The 17,401-nt window shown below is 36.3% G+C and overlaps 5 long non-coding RNA genes across 9 annotated transcripts in view; 4 read left to right on the forward strand and 1 right to left on the reverse strand.

The window, feature by feature from the left end:
* LOC143887565 (uncharacterized) lies at positions 1–6,162 on the forward strand. 4 transcript variants are annotated; one of them, XR_013254272.1, is made up of 6 exons: positions 1–37; positions 852–922; positions 2,665–2,751; positions 2,891–4,705; positions 4,800–4,854; positions 5,999–6,162. It is a non-coding gene; the product is annotated as an uncharacterized LOC143887565 (long non-coding RNA). The 4 variants fall into 4 exon arrangements; XR_013254270.1 differs by having other exon boundaries at positions 2,665–2,758; positions 4,800–6,162; XR_013254269.1 differs by having other exon boundaries at positions 4,800–6,162.
* Positions 1–17,401, forward strand: part of LOC143887558 (uncharacterized) — a 115,677-nt gene that overhangs the window by 40,371 nt on the left and 57,905 nt on the right. The window lies entirely within an intron of this gene.
* On the forward strand, positions 6,183–10,074 carry LOC143887564 (uncharacterized). Of its 2 annotated transcripts, none has more exons than XR_013254267.1 (5): positions 6,183–6,367; positions 6,480–6,548; positions 6,633–9,059; positions 9,142–9,211; positions 9,299–10,074. It is a non-coding gene; the product is annotated as an uncharacterized LOC143887564 (long non-coding RNA). The 2 variants fall into 2 exon arrangements; XR_013254268.1 differs by having other exon boundaries at positions 6,633–9,049.
* LOC143887562 (uncharacterized) lies at positions 11,509–13,539 on the reverse strand. Its single transcript, XR_013254265.1, has 3 exons — positions 13,404–13,539; positions 13,191–13,256; positions 11,509–11,779 (listed from the first exon to the last, which is right to left on the reverse strand). It is a non-coding gene; the product is annotated as an uncharacterized LOC143887562 (long non-coding RNA).
* On the forward strand, positions 13,511–16,001 carry LOC143887560 (uncharacterized). The gene is made up of 4 exons (XR_013254255.1): positions 13,511–13,835; positions 13,903–13,951; positions 14,046–14,157; positions 15,442–16,001. It is a non-coding gene; the product is annotated as an uncharacterized LOC143887560 (long non-coding RNA).

Raw genomic sequence — 17,401 nt, forward strand, 5'->3', positions numbered from 1 at the left:
ATGTCTTGGCCCTTACCCATGAAAGGCACCATATAAGGTAGGGGGTAGCTATACAAGCAGAGTAACCAATCCTAGGGTTTATTCAACCCATGAAAGGCAGCCAAACTCCATAGGGTACACCACCATTGATGGTGTTTTCCACTGGATTGGCTAGGCCCTACTAGCCCCAGGCTTGAGGGGCCCTACCTGCATAGGTCCCTCAATTTTAGATGTGATTCATTTGTTTGTCCCACCATAAGTAGTGCCCAAAAATCATTTTAAATTGATGATCTAAGCCCTTAGATATATTTAAATGTAATATTGGCAACTTGGAAAGATGGAAACAATGGCAAAATAAACACCTCCAAAAAATAAAAATAAAAATTACTACTTAAAAGGTCCCTAAATCAAAGGGTTTTTGGGCACAACCTATCTATAGAAGAGCGAGAGGGGGGGGGGTATGGGTATGCAAGTAATCTTTATTTTTCATCTCTTTATTGTTGTTCTACCAATGGTTTATATAATATGGATGTCTATTTTACTGTAAATATCCCTACAGGAAAAAGAAAATTAAAAGTGGGGTCCTCATATCTCATGTCATTCATTTGTTGGTCCCCACCATAGGTGGTTGGCCGTGCCCCAAAAATATTCTCCAAAAGTTGATACAAACCGAACGCATAATAAATTCAGTGTAACAAATAAAGGGCTTAAATCATCATCCTATGGATTGGCTAATGAATTCACAGCAGCAACGAGAGATAATGCTCGGTCTGTTGAGGTCATTTGATTCTTAATCTTGAAATTTATTTGGCTCATTGTCAAGTACCCTTTTTACGTCCATTTTAATTCTCCTTTTTTTCATTTATTTTCAGGAATTCCAGCACACAACTTCATGAATATTGTTCAAGCAGCCGAGAGTAAAACTGAAAAAGTGGCTATTAAGGTTTGTTCAAGAACTCTCTATCTCATTTTTTTCTATTGATTTGCACCAGGTAAAGATACTAATATTTGAAGGTTTTTTCTCTAATGTACAGGGTAGTCATGTACAAAGGGTCTGGGGCCTGGGCAGTGTCTGTCTTGGCCCTAACCCAAGAAAGGGGGGGGGGGGGGGGGGGCGGTGTAAACTATTCAACCAGAGTAACCGATCCTAGGGTTCATTCAACCCATGAAAGGCCGCCAATCTCCATGCGGTGTAACCACCATTGATGGTGTTTTCCATTGGATTGGCTAGCCCCTACTAGCCCAGGCTTGAGGTCGTACCTGCTTAGGGTCCTCACTTTTAGAAGTGATTCATTTGTTTGTCCCACCATAAGTGGCAGTGCCCAAAAATCTTTTTAAATTTTTTTAAATTGATGATCCAAGCCCTTAGATATAGACAACTTGGAAAGATGAAAACAATGACAAAAATAAAAACCTCCAAAAAAAAATTTAAAAAAATTTACAACTTAAAAGCCTCCACATCAAAGGGTTAGAATCATCATATGGAATAGATTTTTGGGAACAACCTATCTATAGGAGGGTATGCAAGTAATCTTTATTTTTTATCTACTACTTTATTGTTCTATAAGTGGTTTATATAATATGGATGTGTATTTTAATATAAATATCCCTACAAGAAAAAGAAATTTAAAAGTGGGGCCTCATATTGTTCTATTAGTGGTTTGTAAACTATTCAACCAGAGTAACCGATCCTAGGGTTCATTCAACCCATGAAAGGCCGCCAATCTCCATGCGGTGTAACCACCATTGATGGTGTTTTCCATTGGATTGGCTAGCCCCTACTAGCCCAGGCTTGAGGTCGTACCTGCTTAGGGTCCTCACTTTTAGAAGTGATTCATTTGTTTGTCCCACCATAAGTGGCAGTGCCCAAAAATCTTTTTAAATTTTTTTAAATTGATGATCCAAGCCCTTAGATATAGACAACTTGGAAAGATGAAAACAATGACAAAAATAAAAACCTCCAAAAAATTTTAAAAAAAAATTTACAACTTAAAAGCCTCCACATCAAAGGGTTAGAATCATCATATGGAATAGATTTTTGGGAACAACCTATCTATAGGAGGGTATGCAAGTAATCTTTATTTTTTTTCTACTACTTTATTGTTCTATAAGTGGTTTATATAATATGGATGTGTATTTTAACATAAATATCCCTACAAGAAAAAGAAATTTAAAAGTGGGGCCTCATATTGTTCTATTAGTGGTTTATATAATATGGATGTGTATTGTAATATAAATATATCCCCTACAAGAAAAAGAAAATTAAAAGTGGGGCCTCATATTTAGATGTCATTCATTTGTTGGTCCCCATCATAGGTTGGCCGTGCCCCAAAAATACTCTCCCAAAGTTGATACAAACCCTCAAACACATAATAAATTCAGTGTAACATTGACGACCTAGAAAATTGCCACATAAACCCTTAACAAATAAAGGGCTTAAATCATCCTATGGTGAAAATTTTCGGGGCACGACCTTATCTACAACAAGAGTATGCAAGTAATTTTTATTTTTTATATAAAACATTAACGTTTATAAAGTGATGATATTATATGATACATAAGTGTGTATGATACATGAGTGTGTATTTCGATGAAAATACATGGAGTCCCACAAACTTGGTGGGTGAGGTAAGTAATTCATTTTATATCAAATTTTCTGACATCCAGAGAGGTTTTACTTATTAGGTGGGATCCTGATTTGTGGTAACTAGACCGGTTCTTGGCAATGGAGAAAAAGTGTTAGAACAAGCCTGAATGAAGAGCCTTTTGTATGTATGTAGTATGTACCTATTTCTGGGGCTTATGTATGTTCTTGTTTGTGGGGCTCATGCATGTACGTTCTATGAGATTTTGTAGAGATTTTGTAGATGATAGACTAATTAATATTTGAAGGTGCTGTTATTTTGTGCAGGGTAGTTGATGTTATTTGTCACTCGAAAGCTCACAAGGCCATCTGAGGTATATCCCCCCTTACTTCTACTTTCAATGGGTGGTCCCGGGCTGCTATGTCTACGCCCTAGGCCCGAGCTCATGGTCAAATATAGGTTTATTGACCCTAGCCAATCCCTAGTAACCCATACAAGCAGGGTAACCAAGGATCCTAAGGGTTTATTCAAGATAATATTACCATATTAGGCCTAGTTCTTTTCGTTTTGCGTTGAACCTCACAATTTTCATTGGTACTGCATGGGGTGTAACCACCATTGGGGGTGTTCTCCACAGGGATCGGCTAGGCCCTAATAGCCCTAGGTTTGAGGCCATGGCAGGGTATACAAGCATGGTTTATCCGTGTATGACAATCCCCACTGAGAGATCTGTTCATTTGAGATTGTGTGCACATGTTGTGAGTCCAAAACCAATTATTGGACTCAAAATTAAACGTAAATTTGAGTCCAATAATTTGGTTCTTGGGCTCCCTATCTAGTGGCATGTAAACTCTGGTCCCTCACCATTGTAGGCCTGGTCCCAAAATTCCATCTCCATATGATGATTCAAACCCTAAAAATATATTTCATGTCACATAGACGACTTAAAAAGTTCAAAATAACAACATAAAAGTCTACAAAAATAAAAAAATGACAACATAAAAACATTCACAAATCATCTTAAAGAGAAGATTTTTGGGATATGACCTATCGATAACGGGGGAATGCGTAATCTTTTATTTTTTGTCTATTATTCTATTGGTTGATAAGTGGCAATTTTATATGATACATCAGTATACTTACAAAAGTAAAGTGGCGCCCTCATATTTAGATGCGATTCATTTGTTTGTCCCCACCCTACTTAGGCAGTGCCCAAAAATCTTTTTAAATTGATCTAAACCCTTAGATAAATTTAAATGTAACAAAGATGGCTTAGAAAGTTTTAAAAAAATGACAATAAAAACATCAAAAAAATTAAAAAAATACAACTTAAAAGCCTCCACAAAGCAAAGGGTTAGAATCTTCCTTTGGAAAAGATTTTTGGACACGAGAAATATTTATTTTTTATCTACTATATTGTTCTATAAGTGATGATTTTCTATGATACTTGGATGTGTAATGATATTTTATGATGCGTGAGTGTGTATTTCGACATAAGTACATGGACTCAAAAACAAAGGTCGCTAGATGGGTGAGAGCAAATCAATTACAAGGAGACTTGGGCAGCTGAGGTAATGTACAGTAATTCATTTTACATCAAATTTTCTGACATCCAAAAAAGTTTTACTTATCAGATGGGATCCAGATTTGTGGCAATTAGTGACAGACTTGGCAATGGAGAAAAATTGTAGAACAAGCTTGAATGGAGACCTTAAAAAGCACCCCACACTAGGTTCTTTTGAGACCCAACTTATGTATGTGTTTGTGGGTTTGTGTATTTGTGGGGGGCAGTATGTTCTATGAGTCACAACTTATGTAGCAAAGGTCTGTGTGAGTGGTCTAAAGTCTAAACCATTTTTTTCTTAGTGTGAGTGGTTTATGTATATAAATGTTGTAAGAGTCACAGCTTATGTAACACTGTGTAATAAGGTCTATGTGAATGTTTTAAACCATCAGCTTATGTAACACAGTAGTTCCAGCTGAAGATTTCTTCACTTCTCTGCGACCGAGAGTAAACTGAAAGTGGTTTGCAAAAAGTCCAGACTAGTGTATGGTTTCCATTGCTTTCTAGTGCAGCAAAGCTCACAGCTGAATTGGAAGGAGTCACAGCAGCAACAAAAGATAGTGCTCGGTCTGTTGAGGTCATTTGATTCTTAATCTTTAAATTTATTTGGCCCATTTTCATGTACCCTTTTTACCTCCTTATTAATTCTCCTTTTTGTCATTTATTTTCAGGAATTCTCGCTCACAACTTCTTGAATAGAGTAAAACTGAAAAAGTGGCTATTAAGGTCAGTTTAAGAACTCACTTTCTCAACAAAAAAAAAAGAACTCACTTTCTCATCTTTTTTCTATTGATTTTCAGGCAAAGAGACTAATATTTGACGGTTTTATCTCTAAGGTATATATGTATATTGGGTCCGGACCCTAACCCAAGAAAGGCACTATATAAGGTAGGGACCAGACCCTAACCCAAGAAAGGCAGGTACAATGGGTCCAGACCCTAACCCAAGAAGGCACTATACAAGCAGAGTAACCAGTCCTAGGAATGTAACCCATGAAAGGCAGCCAATCTCCATGGGGTGTAACCACCATTGATGGTGTTTTCCATTGGATTGGCTAGGCACTACTAGCTCCAGGCTTGAGGCCGTACCTGCGTAGGGTTAGATGCGATTCCTTTGTTTGTCCCACCATAAGTGGCAGTGCCCAAAAATCTTTTTAAATTTATGATCAGCCCTTTGATATATTTCAATTTAATATAAACAACTTGGAAAGATGAAAACAATGACAAAATAAAAACCTCCAAAAAATTAAAAAACAAAATTACAACTTAAAAGCCTCCACAAATCAAAGGGTTAGAATCATCATATGGAATAGATTTTTGGGCACAACCTATCTATAGGAGGGTATGTAAGTAATCTTTATTTTTTATCTACTACTTTATTGTTTTATAAGTGGTTTATATAATATGGATGTGTATTTTAATATTTAGCCGCGCCCCAAAAATAAAAATTAAAAGTGTGGTGTCCCCATATTTAGATGTCATTCATTTGTTGGTCATCACCATAGGTTGGCCGCGCCCCAAAAATATTCTCCAAAAATTGATACAAAGCCCCAAACACATAATAAAATTCAGTGTAACATTGACGACTTAGAAAGTAAGAAAAAAAATGACAGCGTTAAAATCGTCCACATAAAAACCCTTAACGAATAAAGGGCTTAAATCATCCTATGGTGAAAATTTTAGGGGCACGACCTATCTACATCAATGCAAGTAATTTTTATTTTTTATATAAAACATTAACGTTTTATAAGTGATGATATTATATGATACATGAGTTTGTATTTCTATGAAAATACATGGAGCCTCACAGACAAGGTGGGTGAGGTAAACATATTAGTAATTCATTTTATTTCAAATTTTCTGACATCTAGGTGAGATCCTGATTTGTAGTAGCTCTAGATCAGGTCTTGGCAATGGAGAAAAAGTGTTAGAACAAGCCTGAATGAAGACCCTTTTGAAGAGAACTTATGATTGTGTAGGCTTGTGTATGTATGTAGTATGTAGCTATTTCTGGGGCTTATGTATGTATGTTCTATTAGTCATAACTTATGTAACAATGTGAGAGATGTCTAACCATCTTGTTCTTGGTGTGAGGTCTGTGAGGATTTTAAACCATCTTGTTCTTAGTGGTTTGTAATAATTCTCAAGTCCAGACCGTTGTATGGTTTCGATTACTTCCTCTGGTAGCAAATCTCAAAGCCGAATTGGAAGGAGTCGCAGCAGCGGTTAGAACATGCTGGGTGTGTAGAGGACATTTGATTCTGAGTCTCGAAATTTATTTGGCACATTGTTAAGTACCCTTTTTGCCTCATTAATTCGCTTTCTTTTTCTTTCTTTTTTGTCTATCTTCAGGAATTTTTGCTCACAAGTTCTTGAATATATGTTCAAGTGGCTGAGAGAAACTGAAAGTGGCTATTTAAGGTTAGTTTTAAAACTCTCTTTCGCATCTACTGCAATAATTTTTTAGACGATAGACTAATATTTGAAGCTGCTGATTTTGTGCAGGGTAATTGCTGTTATTTGTCACGCGATAGCTCACAAGGCCATCTGAGGTATTCCCCCCTGTTATTACTTTCAATGGGGTCCTGGGATTCCTTTCAATGGGTCCCGGGCTGCTATGTCTAGGCCCGAGCCCACGGTCAAACCATATAGGTTCATCGACCCTAGAGGCCCGGGGCCTAGCCAATCCCTAGTAACCCATACAAGCAAGGTACTAACCACGGATCCTAAGGGTTAGTAGGGGTGCAGCTTGGGTTGGCTTGAGTTGAGCTTTTGCTGAAAAATGAATTGGAATCTATCCGACCCTGACCCGATTTAAAGGTAATCCCGAATTCCAAAAAATTGACCCAAGTTGCACCAAATATTAGGCCTAGATCTTTTAGTTTCATGTTGAACCTCACAATTTTCATTGGGTACCGCATGGGGTGTAAACCAATGGTGGTGTTCTCCACAGGATCGGCTAGGCCCTACTAGCCCTTGGTTTGACGCCCTAGCCATGCAGGGTTATACAAGCATGGTTTGTGGGGGGCCTAGCCGGATTATGTGAACATATTGTGATTCCAAAACCAATTATTGGACTCAAAATTAAACGTAAATTTGAGTCCAATAACGGCTCTCGAGTGGCATAGTAAAAGGAAAGAAGTAAAGTCTGGTCCCTCGCCATGGGTAGGCCTGGTCCCAAAAATCCATCTCCTTATGATGATTCAAACCCTCAAATATATTTCATGTCACGTAGACAACTTAAAATGTTCAAAACAACGACAACAAAAAAAAATCTACAAAAACAAAATAACAACATAATAACATCCACAAATCATCTTATAAAGAAAATTTTTGGGACATGACCTATAGATAACGAGGGTATGCAAGTAATCTTTATTTTTTTTTACTGGAAGTGATATATCCACCCCTTTGGATTACTCGGGACACCCAGTCAATGACTGCAGAGGGTCTGATGTACTTCACATCAGAAGGATTCAGTGGGGTTGATTGCCATGTACATCTGCTGGGTGTCCCGAGTTATCAGAATGAGCGGATTTATCACATAAATTTAAGTCTAGTAATTGGTTCTTGGGATCCCTATCGGTTGGCCTACTCTTCTTGACATGTGACTAATCCAAACAAAAAAACATGTAAAGTGTGGTCCACACCACCGGTAGGCTTCATCCCAAAAATCCATCTCCATATGATGATCCAAACCCTCAAATATATTTCATGTCACACAGATGACTTAAAAAGTTCAAAATAACAACATAAAAATCTACAAAAATAAAAACTGACAACATAAAAAATCCACAAATTGTCTTAAAGAGAAGATAACGGGGGAATGCAAGTAATCTTTATTTTTTTTTGTCTATTATTTGATAAGTGGCGATTTTATATGATACATCAGTATACTTACAAAAGTAAAGTGGGGCCCTCATACTTAGATGCGATTCATTTTTTTCTTTTTAAATTGATGATCCAAGCGCTGAGATAAATTTAAATGTAACAAGATGGCTTAGAAAGTTTTAAAAAATGGCAATAAAAACCTCAAATTTTTTTTCAAAAAAAATACAACTTAAAAGCCTCTACGAATCAAAGGGTTAGAATCTTCCTTTCGAAAAGTTTTTTGGGCAAGACCTATGGTACAGGGAGGGAATTCAAGTAATATTTATTTTTTATCTACTATATTGATCTATAAGTGAAGATTTTATATGATACTTGGATGTGTAATGATATTTTATGATGCGTGAGTGTGTATTTCGACGTAAATACATGGACTCGAAGACAAAGGTCGGTACATGGGTGAGAGCAAATCATTACAAGGAGACTTGGGCAGCTGAGCTAATGTACAGTAATTCATTTTATATCAAATTTTTTGACATCCAGAGAAGTCAATCCAGATTTGTGGTAATTGTAGAACAAGCCTGAATGGAGACCCTAAAGCACCACTAGGTTCTTTTGAGTCCCAACTTATGTATGTTTTTGTGGGTTTGTGTATGTATGTTCCTATTTGTGGGGCTAATCTATGTTCTTGTTTGTGAGGCTGTATGTTCTTTTGAGTCACAACTTATGTAGCACTATGAAGTGAAGGTCTGTGTGAGTAGTCTAAAGTCTAAACCATTTTTTTCTTAGTGTATGAGTCACAGCTTATGTAACACTGTGTGAGGTCTATGTGAAAGGTTTAAACCATCTTGTTCTTGGTGGGGAGTCTAAGTTCCAGCTGAAGATTTCACTCCTCTGCAACTGAGAGTAACTAAAAGTTTAAACCATCTTGTTCTTGGTGGGGAGTCTAAGTTCCAGCTGAAGATTTCAATCCTCTGCAACTGAGAGTAACTAAAAGTGGTTTGCCAAAGAGTCCAGACTATTGTACGATTTCCATTACTTTCTCTGGCGGCAAAGCTCACAGCCGAATTGGAGCAGCAACGAGATCATGCTCGGTCTGTTGAGGTCATTTGATTCTTAATCTTGAAATTTATTTGGCTACCCTTTTTACCTCCTTATTAATTCTCCTTTATTCATTTATTTTTAGGAATTCTCGCTCACAACTTCTTGCATATGTTCAAGCAGCTGAGAGTAAAACTGAAAAAATGGCTTGTAAGGTTAGTTTAAGAATTTTCTTTCTCATCTTTTTGAAGTGATTTGCAGGTAAGAGACTAATATTTGAAGGTTTTTTCTCTATTGTGCAGGGTAGTTGCAGTTATTTGTCAGTTGAAAACACCATCTAAGGTATATCCTGTGCGATTACGTACAATGGGTCCGGGGCCTGGGCAGTATGTCTTAAAAGCCCTAACCCATGAAAGGCAGCCAATCTCCATGACCATTGATGATGTTTTCCACTGGATTGGCTAGGCCCTACTAGCCCTGAGCTTGAGGCCGTACCTGCGTAGGGCTCTCACTTTATATGTGATTCATTTGTTTGTCCCACCATAAGTAGGCAGTGCCCAAAAATCTTTTTAAATTGAGGATCCAAGCACTTAGATATATTTAAATGTAATATAGACAACTTGGAAAGAAAATTACAACTTTTTTGCCTCAACAAATAAAAGGGTTAGAATCATGATATGGAATAGATTTTTGGGCACAACCTATCTATAGGAGGGTATGCAAGTAATCTTTATTTTTTATCTACTACTTTATTGTTCAATAAGTGGTTTATATAATATGGATGTGTATTGTAATATAAATAATATCCCTACAAGAAGAAGAAAATTAAAGTGGGTCCTCATATTTAGATGTCGTTCATTTGTAGGTTGGCCGTGCCCCAAAAAATATTCTCCAAAAGTTGATACAAACCCTCAAAGTTAAAAAAAAATGACAACGTTAAAATTGTCCACCTAAAACCCTTAACAAATAAAGGGCTTAAATCATCCTATGGTCAAAATTTTAGGGGCACGACCTATCTACAACAAGAGTATGCAAGTAATTTTTATTTTTTATATAAAACATTAACGTTTTATAAGTGATGATATTATATGTGCATGATGTATTTCGATGAGAATACATGGGGTCTCACAAACAAGGTGGGTGAGAGCAAATCAAATATAAGGAGACTCAGGCAGCTGAGGTAAACATAATTCATTTTATATCAAAATTTCTGACATCTAGAGAAGTTTTACTTATTATGTGGGATCCTGAATCTTGGCAATGGAGAAAAAGTGTTTGAACAAGCCTGAACGAAGACCCTTTTGGAGAACTTATGCATGATTGTGTAGTATGTATGTATGTACTTGTTTGTCGGGCTCATGTATGTTTGTTCTATGAGTCACAACTTATCTAACAATGTAAAGGTCTGTGTGAGTGGTCTAAACCATCTTGTTCTTGGTGTGAGGTCCGTGTGTGGATTTTAAACCATTTTGTTCTTAGTGGTTTGTAAAAATTCTCAAGTCTAGACCGTTGTACGGTTTCGATTACTTCCTCTGGTAGCAAAGCTCAAAGCTGAATTGGAAGGAGTCGCAGCAACAGCTAGATCATGCTTGATGTGTAGAGAACATTTGATTCTTAGTCTTGTAATTTATTTGGCACATTGTCAAGTACCCTTTTTTCCTCCTTATTAATTCTCATTTTTTTGTCTTCAGGAATTTTCGCTCACAACTTCTTGAGTAGGTTCAAGCAACTGAGAGTAAAACTGAAAGTGGCTATTAAGGTTAGTTTAAGAACTCTTTCTCATCTGGTTTAGTGATTTTGCAGATGATAGAGTAATATTTGATGGTTTTTTACCTAATGTGAAGGGTAGTTGCTGTTATTTGTCACTTGAAAGCTCACAAGCTGCCATCTGAGGCCTATGATTACTTTCAATGGGTCCCGTGCCACTTGTCTAGGCCCTAACCCACGGTCGAACCATATAGGTTCATTGACCCTAACCAATCCCTTAGCAACCCCTCATACAAGCAGGGTAACCATCCTAGGGGATTAGTCAAGATAATATTAGGCATAGATCTTTTAGTTTGGCATTGAACCTCACAAGTTTCATTGGTAGGGGTGGGGTTCTCCTCAAGATCGGCTAGGCCCTACTAGCCCTAGGTTTCAGAGGCCCTAGCCATGCAGGGTAAATATACAAGCATGGTTTATTCAAGGTAGAATTATCCATGCATTGTAGCCAAGATGCACGGAGGTCTGTTCGTTTGAGACTATGTCATCCTATTATGAGTCCAAAATCAATTATTGGACTCAAAATCAAACATAAGTTTGAGTCCAATAATTCGTTGTTGTTGTTGGGCTCACAATCGTTTGGCAGAATCTTAAACGAACACAATTAATTGGTAGGCCTCGTCCCAAAAATCCCCATCTATGTATGATGATTCAAACTCCCAATTATATTTTATGTCACTTAAACGACTTAAAAGGTTCAAAATAACAACATAAAAATCTCCAAAAATAAAAAAATGACAACATAAAAACATCCCACAAATAAAAGGGTTAGAATCATCTTATAGAGAAGATTTTTGGGACATGGCAAGTAGTCTTTATTTTTTTTTATAAATAGCGGTTTTATATGATACAACAATGTATTTCAATTTAAATGCATCCACAACAAACAGCATGGGGGCCCCCCATATCAGATGTGATTCATTTGTTTGTCCCCATTGTGCCCAAAAATCATTTTCAAATTGATGATCCAAGCCCTTTATAGTCAGCTAAGAATTTTCGAAAAATGACAAAATTAAAACCTGCAAACAATTTAACATCCACAAATCAAAGGGTTAGAATCATATTATGGAAAAGATTTTTGGGGAGGGAATTTAAGTCATCTTTATTTTAATATGAATGTAGATGTCATTCATTTGGGCATATTTAGATGTCATTCATTTGTTGGTCCCTGCCATGGGTTGGTCGTGCTCCAAAAATATTCTCCATATGATGATACAAACCCTCAAATGTTCAATAAATTCATTTCAAAAAATGGCAACGTAAAAAAAAAAACTCTACAAATAAAAAAATGATAAAATAAAAAACCTTTCACAAATAAAAGGATTAAAATCATCCTATGGTGAAAATTTTAGGGGCACGACCTATCTAAAACGAGAGTATGGAAGTAAATTTTAATTTTATTTATACAAAACATTATTTATTTACAAGTGATGATATCATATGATACATGAGTGTGTATTTCGACGTAAATACATGCCAACAAATTGTAAAATGGAGACCTTATATTTTAGATTTCATAAAATTTTGGTCCTCAGCATTGGAAGCACATGCCCCAAAAATCATCTCCCTAAGACGATTCAAATTACCCTCTGATCTATGTAACATTGACGACTTAGAAAGTTCAAAAAAAAAATGACAGCATAAAACCAACCAGAAATAGTAACATAAACCCCTCCACAAATCAAAGGGCGATGATATTTTCGGTCCCCCAGCAGTACGCATGCGCCCCCTTTATAATGTGAACAGTGGGCAAACTTAACTGTTTTTGATGTCCGATCAAGTTAAAAGGGGAGCGTATGCGTACTGCAGGGGGAGTGAAAATATCATTGCCCAAATCAAATGTTTAAAAATCATCCTGTAGATATAAGATTTTTGGGGCATGACGTACGTACAACGAGTGAATGCAACTGTTCTTCACCATTGGTAGGCCTCATCCCAAAAATCCATCTCCATATGATGATTCAAACCCTCAAATATATTTCATGTCACATAGACGACTTAAAAAGTTCAAAATAACAACATAAAAATCTACAAAAATAAAAACATGACAACATAAAAAATCCACAAATCATCTTAAAGAGAAGATTTTTGGGACATGACCTATCGATAACGGGGAATGCAAGTGATCCTTTTTTTTTTTTTTTGTCTATTATTTGATAAGTGGCGATTTTATATGATACATTAGTATACTTACAAAAGTAAAGTGGGGCCCTCATATTTAGATGCGATTCATTTGTTAGAAATTACCAGTTAGTGCCAATTTTAGCTCATTTTTACATTAAACAAAATTTACACCCATTTTTTAGTTGAAAAATGAGCGTAAAATTTGTTTTTTGCCCATTTCATGTTGAAAGAAATGGAGCCTAAATAGTCTTTGGTGACTGCTAATACTACATTTCGGTAAGTAATAAACTATAAACAAAGGCGTACCACGAAAGAAAGAACGCCAATTCCACAGCCCATAGAAAACCTTCCAATGTCGAGGGATGAAGCACCCTTCAAAAAAATCAATGTAGAGAGATTCATATGAAAATTTTAGAAAATTTTACTTGGGTTTCGAGCATCCAGATTGAAGTAGAGGAGATGACAAACATTAGAAAAATAAATGGCTTGCTGCAATGCAGAAAGCTGCAGAATCCTTACTATTCTAAAAGCCTAGACCTTGAAATTTCGTCAACCGATTTTTCCTCAAATGCCATCCACGTCCCACTTTATATTTGCTAAACTTTCTTCTGTATCCTCCATTTTTAAGGTTTTGCCGTCATTTTTCTTTTGTGCTTTGCTCCTGGTGATAAGTCCAAAAACACCCACCAGATTTAATGTAACATCCATTCCACCATGTGTCTGCCAATGCGTGTTTTGGGCACCAGATGTCTCTAATTTTTAATGCAATGTATTCCATTTTACTACACGTATCATATCCCAACCCACCACGTGTCTGCCATTTTTGGGCGGGTGAGTAACTCAGCGGGCACTCCTACCGCTTTCTCAAAATCTCTATGGTTTTGGTATTTCCATTTATCGCCGACCCTCTTCTATTCTTAGAAACGGAGAAGTTAAGGATTATCAACCATGGTAAGTAGATTCAATGTCATTTATTAATTTTTATTCAAAACGCCATTAATCTTTCAACTCTATGCAGATCTTCCCCGAGAAAAATCGCCATGAGATATGCAAATGTGTATTTCAAGGTTGGTTCTTCATTTTCCATAAGCTCTTCTTCTCTAGGGTTTATGTTCGACCTCTGTTTCATGATTCTTTTATATACTGATTCGTCCTTCTCAGGAGAAAGCATCACCACCGAGAACATGATTATTAGGGTAAAATGTTTTCAAGCTTCAAAAAGAGAAGAGGGAGTCCAGCAGCTTATCTAAATCGATCCTTGCTTCTCATAAGGGTTATGTATCTCTAGCATTCTCTCTCTCTCTCTCTCTCTCTCTCTCTCTCTCTCTCTGTGTGTGTTTTTGATGATTTGCACAAAACTGGAATCCACATATGAGATTATTTCTATCATCCTGTTACTAACAAATTCAGTCTCATGAGAAATTATATCAGATCCTTAAAGAAGCACGGCCTTAGCCCAGATCTCATCCTGTTTTTGAATATAGTTATGTATGAAAAGGAAAAAGGATTGGTCCTGGGACAGTATGCGTAGAAAATTGCTGGATATAATCCTTCATTTGGGTGTCCTGTTATAGTTTTCATCATCTTGACTGGACGAAAAATAACCCCTTTCCTCTTAAAACTAAATTTCATTTTTGATAGTTGTAGGGTTTCCTTTTTATGATTCTTATGGGTTTCTTTTTCTCCTATGCATGTATACAAGGCAAATGTTCATTAGCTTTTGGGCTTAAATTGGTGTTGTTTATATAATTATGTATATTATAACCGGACATCAATTCATCCTAGAATCATTCCATATTTCTCTCATGTAAAGAAGAGCGGGTCTGTCAATGAAAATATAATGCATTGTACTTGTAAGAATCTAATGGGGCTTTCAACATGGGGATAGCAGATCGAGGTTTATCTTATCATTGGATAGATGTGCTAGCATCTGTTCACATTGACCTTTGTTCTCTGATTAAATATTACCAAAACAAAATTGGTAAACAGGGGACATGTTAAGTTCAAGATGAACTTATCCAAGCAGGATAGCCAACCCCAAGAATAGCTTATCCCAGGATTTCTGTTCCTTTGTTGAACAAACCTGTTGTATTCTTTCTTTTTGATAAGGAATATTTGCCGGTCCAATATCATCCAGTTGAAAATAAAACAGTGCACATTGAGTATAATGTATTGGACTCAGATAACCTTGTATTATTTCTTCATTTGTCTTCACTCTTCAGAGAGCATCGGAGAAAGCAGTATAACCACCTCATGAATGAATTATCTTTTCAACATGACATATTGCACGTTCATTTGAAAAAAGCACTTGGTTTACATCATCTGAAAATGTCATCATGTCATTACGTCATTACATTTCGTACTTGTTTATTCCAATACCAAAAATGATAATTTTAATGGAACACCTATCTGTCAAATATGATCAAATTTGGTTCTTCATCTTCCAGTAATTCTACTACTACTTCACAAAAGATTTTGTACTTTCCTCTGTTTTTTTATTTCTCTTCTGATATATTTGATTAATTTTATGAATTAGTTTCTTGTAATCTTTCCTCAGGAACATCTAATAGACTGGTCGTGGTTTCGTGTCCGTTGCTATTTTGGTGATCAGGACAAACCAATGCTTGTTACGTATATTTGATTTGACTTTAAATCATGAGTAAAACTTCTTTTGTGTCTGATAAGCTGGGATCGAAACTGTGACCTCAACGTTGAGAAACAAAGTCTTAACCATTGAGCTACAGGCCCAACCCCATATCATTTCAGAAATGTGATTTTGGAATTTTTGTTTTTTATTCCATCAATGAAGCTTAATACTATAAATACTATAAAATGTATAAAATGAAGAGAATTTATATGGTGGCCGACCGTGAGAATTACAAGGGCAGGGTGCCACCCTGCCCATTTAATTTTTTTATCTAAGTAGGAAGTCAAAAAAGGTGGTTTGACCAGTATTTCTCTGTTTAGTGTTTGGTATTATCTGTGTAATTGATATGGTTTTTCTTTTATTGGATGGTAGATTTATATTTCGCTATTGTTGGTCATTTGTTCTGATTCTTCGATTGTAATGGATTCGCACCTATTATTTTTTGCACCTCATGGAGTATTATGTGTTAATTTGTAAAGCAAAATTTTCATTTTGGTAAGTTATAGGTAATTTTTAAAAGCTTTGGTTCAGTTTATTCATGATTAGTCATTTCTATATGTCACAACTATTGATTTTAAATAGATTTTGGCATTTTCTTAGTGATCTATTGTGTTTTGGTTTCTAGCATTTGGACTGCAGTTATAACAATTCTCTCTAAAGAAAATCGAGACAACTATGTCATTTTGGCCTTCATATGTGAAAAACGTAAATTGTATGAAAAGGTTTGTTTATCTTTTACATCCAAATTTATCACCAACACTCTTTTCATCAAAGCATGCTTTCCTATTATGAAGGCCAAAATGAAGAGGTTGATGTGGGAGCAAGGCTTGCATTGGATTTGTGCCTGGAGATGTGTCTAGAATTAATATCAGTGTATACACCCATGTTTAGTGCTTAAGGGCCTCCCTGGATACCCTCTAAAAATTATTTGCATTAAAATTATATACAAATAGTGGTTATAATGGTTTTATATCTATTTTAAAATTATATAATCAATACAATTCAAAGAGGTGGTAGGAGATAAGATTAACGTAACATATCCAAATTGCAGAGGGGTGCTCAAAGGTACCGACTATCTTGTTAAGATATCGACTTGCAACTCAAATCCTACTGTTCGATTTGTTTTCCATTTTGAACAATAAAAATTCATTTTGAAAGAAATTATCAATTCTTTTTTCAACTTGAATAATTAATTGTTCAGTTATATATATATATATATATATATATATATATATATATATATATATATATAGAGAGAGAGAGAGAGAGAGAGAGAGCTAGCTGTTGGTGCGCTTAAGCTCACCATTTTTTTGGTGCGCTTAAGTTGTTATAACGTCTCCCATTCGTTTAAATGTTTGGGTCCCGCTTAAGCGCACCAATGGGAGGTGTTATAACAACTTAAGCGCACCAACAGTTTTCTCATATATATATATATATGTGTGTGTGTGTGTGTGTGTGTGTGTAATTATATATAAAGGAAATGGTTGGTGAGCAACTACTCAGGTAAGCTTATATGAGCAGGAGCTCATAAACCATAGGGGGTCCAAAACATTCATTTGGAAGGCCCTTCCATCGGGTGTGTACCAAAAATCAGCCCTATAGGATCATCCTAACCCTGCCATTTGTGGAGGGAAAAAATGGGCAGAAACATGGACACACAGTCCATTTTCCCTTCCACCTTTGATTGGGTTAGGGTGATCCTATTGATTTGATTTTTGAGTACACACGCTATGCATTGAAGGGCCTTCCAAATGAATGCTTTGGATCCCCCAAAAAAATCCCCCCCCGCGCCCCCCCCCCCCTCCCCCCCCCCCCCCCCCCATGGTTTCCTCTTTTATATATATATATTAGGAGGAGATCAAGATTCTTA

The sequence above is a fragment of the Tasmannia lanceolata genome, unplaced genomic scaffold (genome assembly GCF_043159265.1).
Source record: "Tasmannia lanceolata isolate RefF3 unplaced genomic scaffold, GAP_Taslan_0.1 ptg000012l, whole genome shotgun sequence".
NCBI lineage: Eukaryota > Viridiplantae > Streptophyta > Magnoliopsida > Canellales > Winteraceae > Tasmannia > Tasmannia lanceolata.